Genomic DNA, 6,000 nt, shown 5'->3' with positions numbered 1-6,000 from the left:
TCCCCTCCCTTCCCCTCTATTCAATAGCACTGGCATTCCTAATTTACACAACATAGCATTTGCTGTAGTTTTCTGCCCCTCCTATCCACCCATGCCTATGTTACAGAAGGCTGTAAAGTAATAGAGTAGTAGAGTAATAGATCACTACAGGTCATTGACCTGGGGGGCCACCGCGGGAGCGGACTGCTGGGTGTGATGGACCTATGGTCTGACTCGGCAGAGACAAATGCTTATGTACTTATCTGCCCATATTGCACTACAATAAGGCACATGTACACATTTATGCCTCATTCTGTGAACTATTCTGCACATGTGCAGATCGCTATCACCAGCAACTGCTCTCATGCAGGCGACCCTCCGCGAACCTCATTTGCATGTGAGGTGCTTTGAGAATCTCTTGTCTTTTCTGAATCGTCAGATTTACGGCCACTACAGTGACCTCTCGGACTTTACCGGTGAATTTTGAGAATCCGGCTCAAGCTGTTACATAGTTGACCTGATATTCTCTGAGCTTTACATCTAGCTCTAAGGCTCTGTTTTATGAAACTTGCTTTGCCTTTGCTGGATGCTGTTGTCAACACTTGGAAAGGTTCTTGTGAATGAATGACAGGTTTTAATCAACTGTGGACAGTTGCCAACAGAAGGAAGCTTTGCAAATACTAGCTGCAGTATTATTTATCAGTGTCTACCAATGGCGTGTCTTCTATATTTGGTTCTGGAGAAGAGGTTTGGCTGATAGGACTGGAATTCAATAGCTCCAGTTTTCCACTGCAAATGAGAACGTCAGTGGAATTTGACAAAACTCAGGGCCCTGCTTTCTCATCTGATTTACTCACTGGATTTCGAGCCTGATGCATTCTTATGGTTTGAGGTTTCTAGCTCTCCTTGACATTTCACCTGTGATGTATGCTGTGTCCTATCCTAGGAAACTTTTAACTCTTCATGTACAGGAGGTAGGAGATTTCTACAATCAGAGCATTTGCCTGTAAAAGAAGCTTTAGTGCTGGATAATCTGGGTAGGAAAATAAACTGGGGTTTCTTTGGCAGCTTTTGATCAAGTAATAAAAATCTTGCATCATCTCCCTGGGAGATGTTTTGGGGGAAGGTAGGAAAAGAGAAGAATAAAATCACACCCACTCTGGGGTTTGAAAAAGGGGGGAGGGGCGCTTCTGACAAAATTCAGCTTCCACTTCCAAACCCGAAACTTCCATAAGCATTTTCAAAACTTGCATGTCAGCCGAGGAGTGAAATTTAGTACAGATGGCCTGCAGGCTTTGAAAACCATGAGTGCTGAAACTTTCACTTAGAGTAGGATCAACTGCTGAAGGAAGTAGAGGGTATTATGCGAATGTAGGATGTCTAAGAACATAGGGCTAGATTCACTAACCTACTCGATCGTGACCATGATCTGCAAACAAGAATATTCTAATGGGAGCAATCGGAGGCACGCCCCCATCCGCCGACACGGATCGCTAGGTAGCGATTCCGACGCATGCTCAGACCATCTACTTTGCCTGTAGCTGATCTTCGCATGTGTTTACTGTCTTTTTTTTTTTTTTTTTTTACTGGCCCCGACTCACCTGCTCTCTGCCGCCCTTCACTGCAGTGCGAGCCTGTGGTTTTAACCTGCGGGTTAAAACTACAGGCTCGCACTGCGGGGAAAGGCAGGCGAGTCGGGGCTGAGCAGGGCGGCCAGAGCAAGAGAATCTGGGCAGAGAGCAGGGCGGCCAGAGCTGGAGAATTGGGACAGAGAAGAGTCGCTATTTTGTGATCGGCCAATCAGTCGGTGTGCCAGAAGAAGTTTTGTGAATCACATCCTTACTGCTTTGCATGCTGATTCCCCTCATTTGCATGCACGAATTGGAATCAGATCAATACACAGGTTAGTGAATCGGGTCAGAGGGAAATTGGGTCGCAAAGAACATAAGAATTGCCGTTGTTGGGTCAGGACAGTGGTCCATTGTGCTCAGCAGTCCGCTCACACGGCGTCCCCGAGGTCAAAAAACAGTGCTCTAAATGAGTCCAGCCTCACCTGCATATGTTCCAGTTTAGCAGGAACTTGTCCAACTTTGTCTTGAATCCCTGGAGGGTGTTTTCCCCTATAACAGACTCCGGAAAAGCGTTCCAGTTTTCTACCACTCTCTGGGTGAAGAAGAAATTATCCCAGGACAAGCAGGCAGCATATTCTTGACTGATGGGTGACGGCACCGACGGAGCCCCGGTACGGACAATTTTAGAGTGATTGCACTCTAAGAACTTTAGAAAGTTCTAGCTCGGCCGCACCGCGCACGCGCGAGTGCCTTCCCGCCCGACAGAGGCGCGCGGTCCCTCAGTTTCTTAGTTTCCGCGGAGCTAAGAAGACGCGTCTCTCTCAACGGCCGTTGTGAGAGAATCTTTCGTGAATTCCCGCTCGCGAAAACTGGTTAAGGAGATAATATTTCCTTTCCTTTTTTTATTATTTTCTAAAAAAAAAAAAAAATTGTTTCTTTATTGTTTTTCCATTATTTTCGGTTTTGCCCCAGCGGGGCCTATAGCCACCATCGAGGCCTCGGCCTTCGATTTGGCTGAAGCCGTTTTTACATTCATGCCCCCCCAACCCGGCTTCAAAAAGTGCCAGCGGTGTGCACGGCCAATTTCACTGACTGATCCTCATAATTGGTGCCTTCAGTGTCTTGGTCCCGACCATCGAGCGTCCACCTGCACCCGCTGTGCAACTTTGAAAAAGAGAACTCTTAAGAATCGTGAGATTCAACAAAAATTATTGTTTGGTGCCGAAATGTCTGATTCTACACCGGTACAGACATCGGCACCGGTGCAGTCGGCACCCACATCTTCGACACCACGCGATACCGCGGCGGTGTCGGCTCCAGGTAAGCCGGCTAAGAAGCCTTCCCCGTTAGAACGTCCTCCGGTCTCAGTGGCAGCGAGCCCAATCCTGCCGACCTCGAGGCGCTCACGGAAGCGCTCCGCTCCAATAGAGGTGAGCCCCTCGACATCGGGGTCCTCATCCTCGGAGCGTAGAGCGGCACCGCAGGTACCTTTAAAGAAAAAGACGGTACCGGTGCCTTCCCTTGAGGAGCGTATAGCTACTGTTCTGAGGGCGCAACTTAAAGAACAGCTACAGCACCTCTTACCTTCAGTCCTGGCATCGACCATACCGGTACCAGTCCAGTCTGAGCCACCGGTACCGATAGTGGACCGTCCTATTTTATCGACGCCCACTCTATCGGTACCGGTACAGTCGGTTTCCTCTGTCTCCATGCCGATTCTAGCGCCGGAGCCGAGAGCTCACCATCAAGCTGTACAGACTTCGGCTCCGGTGCGTACCGTAGCATCTCCCGGTACCGAATCAGGCAGGTCGGGGAAGTCTCTTCACAAGTCCCGGCATTTAGAGCCTTCTACTCCAGAGTCTCGAGACCGGAGTTATCAGGTTCGAGACCCTGACTTATGGGGTGACTCAGAGGATCCTCTTCTTTCGGAGGGAGAATGCTCTTCTGGTGATGAGGACCCGTCTGTTTTAGGAGCCTCCTCTAAACCAGAAGTGTCTTCCTTTTCTTCCTTTTTGAAGGAAATGTGTGACTCTCTCTCCATTCCTTTGGAGGCTGAGTCAAAGAAATCCAAGGCTTTTTTGGATGCCTTGGACTTTGACCAGCCCCCAAAGGAATATCTTAAATTACCTCTCCATGATATTCTGAGAGAGACGTTTTATAAAAATCTGGAAACTCCTCTGACTATTCCTGGAGCTCCCAGAAAATTAGACTCATTGTATAAAGTCATTCCTATCCCTGGGTTTGACAAGCCCCAACTACCTCATGAGTCCCTTTTGGTTGAGTCCACCTTAAAAAAGTCCAAAGGGGCTAGTGTTTATGCCTCAGTCCCTCCTGGCAGAGAAGGCAAATCTATGGACAAGTTTGGTAAAAGGCTATACCAAAACGCTATGTTAGCTAATCGATCAGGAAATTATGCTTTCCATTTCTCTTTTTACCTTAAGCAGTTAATCCAAAATCTCACTGCTTTTGAGAAATATCTTCCTGATCGGAAAAAGCCTACTTTTCACCAGACTTGTTCATCTCTGTTGCAGCTCCGAAAATTCATGGTAAGATCCATATATGATACTTTCGAGCTGACCTCCAGGGCCACAGCCATGTCAGTGGCCATGCGACGGCTAGCCTGGCTTCGTGTTTCAGAACTGGACGTTAACCACCAAGATAGGCTAGCCAATACACCTTGCTTAGGGGATGAGCTGTTTGGAGATTCCATGGACTCCACAACTCAAAAATTGTCCGCTCATGAGACCAGATGGGACACACTTCTGAAGCCTAAAAAGCCTCCTCCATCCAGGCCTTTTCGTCCACAGTCATCCTACCAGCGTAGATTTGTGGCTCGCCCTCTGCCTCAAACTGCACAACAGCCGAGACGTCAGAGGCAACAACGTCCAGCTGGTAGACAACCTCAGCAGCAGCAGCAGGTAAAACCTACACCTGCTCAAAAGTCCACTCAGCCCTTTTGACTTGGTTCTCCAAAACATAGCCAGTCTTGCTCCTTCTACCCAAATTCCACAGCCTATAGGAGGACGCCTTTCTTATTTCATAAGCCGTTGGGAACTTATCACGTCAGATCAGTGGGTCCTGAATATCATTCAACACGGCTACTCTCTCAACTTCCAATCTCTACCTCCTCCAAGTCAACCAAAAGAGTCTGCTTTGCACACACCTCAGTCTCTTCTTCTTCTCCAGGAGGTTCAATCCCTTCTCATTCTAAATGCCATAGAGGAGGTCCCTCTAGATCAAAAAGGACAGGGATTCTACTCCCGTTACTTTTTGGTCCCCAAAAAAACAGGAGATCTCAGACCCATTCTAGATCTCCGCGATCTCAACAAATATCTGGTCAAAGAAAAGTTCAAAATGCTCTCTCTAGCCACTCTTTATCCTCTACTGAATCAAGGCGACTGGCTATGTTCCCTCGATCTCAAAGAAGCATACACTCACATACCAGTCAATCTGGCTTCCAGACAATACCTCCGCTTCATGGTCAATCGTTGTCATTACCAATACAAGGTGCTACCCTTCGGCCTTGCCTCCTCTCCAAGAGTGTTTACCAAATGTCTGATTGTGGTAGCTGCTTTTCTACGCTCCCACCACCTTCAGGTGTTTCCTTACCTAGACGATTGGTTGATAAAGACCAATTCTTCTCAGACAGTGCTCCAAGCCACCAACCAGACCATCAGGTTTCTTCAAATTCTAGGGTTCGAGATCAATTTACCCAAATCTCATCTCATCCCCACTCAGAGGCTTCAATTCATAGGAGCTATCTTGGACACAACCCTCATGAGAGCGTTCCTACCGTCCAACCGTCTTCAAACTCTTCTTTCTCTCTGTCAGCAGGTGCTTCAACAGATTTCCATCTCAGCAAAGCGAATGATGATTCTCTTGGGTCACATGGCTTCCACAGTTCATGTCACACCCCTCGCACGTCTTCACCTGCGCACTCCTCAATGGACCCTTGCTACTCAGTGGTCCCAAGCGACGGATCCTTGCTCACGACACATATCTGTGACATCATCTCTTCGTCAGTCTCTTCAATGGTGGTTGGTATCCTCAAATCTATCCAGAGGTCTTCTGTTCCATCAGCCCCCTCATCAACTGGTCATCACCACCGACGCCTCTCTTTATGCATGGGGAGCTCACTTGAACGAGTTCCAGACTCAAGGTCTTTGGACAGCCCAGGAAAAGAAGCATCAAATCAATTTCCTGGAACTCAGAGCGATGTTTTATGCCCTCAAGGCCTTCCAACATCTTCTCTTTCCTCAGGTCCTCCTGTTGTGCACAGACAATCAAGTTGCGATGTACTACATCAACAAACAGGGTGGGACAGGCTCTCGCCTTTTATGCCAAGAAGCCCAAAAGATCTGGAATTGGGCCATAGATCACCATCTCTTCCTGAAAGCTATCTACATTCAGGGAGCACAGAATTCTTTAGCGGACAAACTCAGCAGAATTC

The 6,000-nt window shown here is 47.9% G+C and overlaps 1 protein-coding gene across 1 annotated transcript in view; it reads left to right on the top strand.

Moving 5' to 3' along the window:
* Positions 1-813: 813 nt before the first annotated feature.
* The window catches only part of MYLK2 (myosin light chain kinase 2), a 275,761-nt gene continuing 270,574 nt past the window's right edge, over positions 814-6,000 (top strand). Inside the window, exon 1 of the mRNA XM_033963945.1 lies at positions 814-953. The gene's annotated coding sequence lies outside the window, so the exon portion shown is untranslated. The remainder of the gene's footprint in view (positions 954-6,000) is intronic.

Source organism: Geotrypetes seraphini, chromosome 11 (genome assembly GCF_902459505.1).
Source record: "Geotrypetes seraphini chromosome 11, aGeoSer1.1, whole genome shotgun sequence".
Lineage (NCBI taxonomy): Eukaryota > Metazoa > Chordata > Amphibia > Gymnophiona > Dermophiidae > Geotrypetes > Geotrypetes seraphini.
This window is presented reverse-complemented; position numbering and strand designations above follow the sequence as displayed.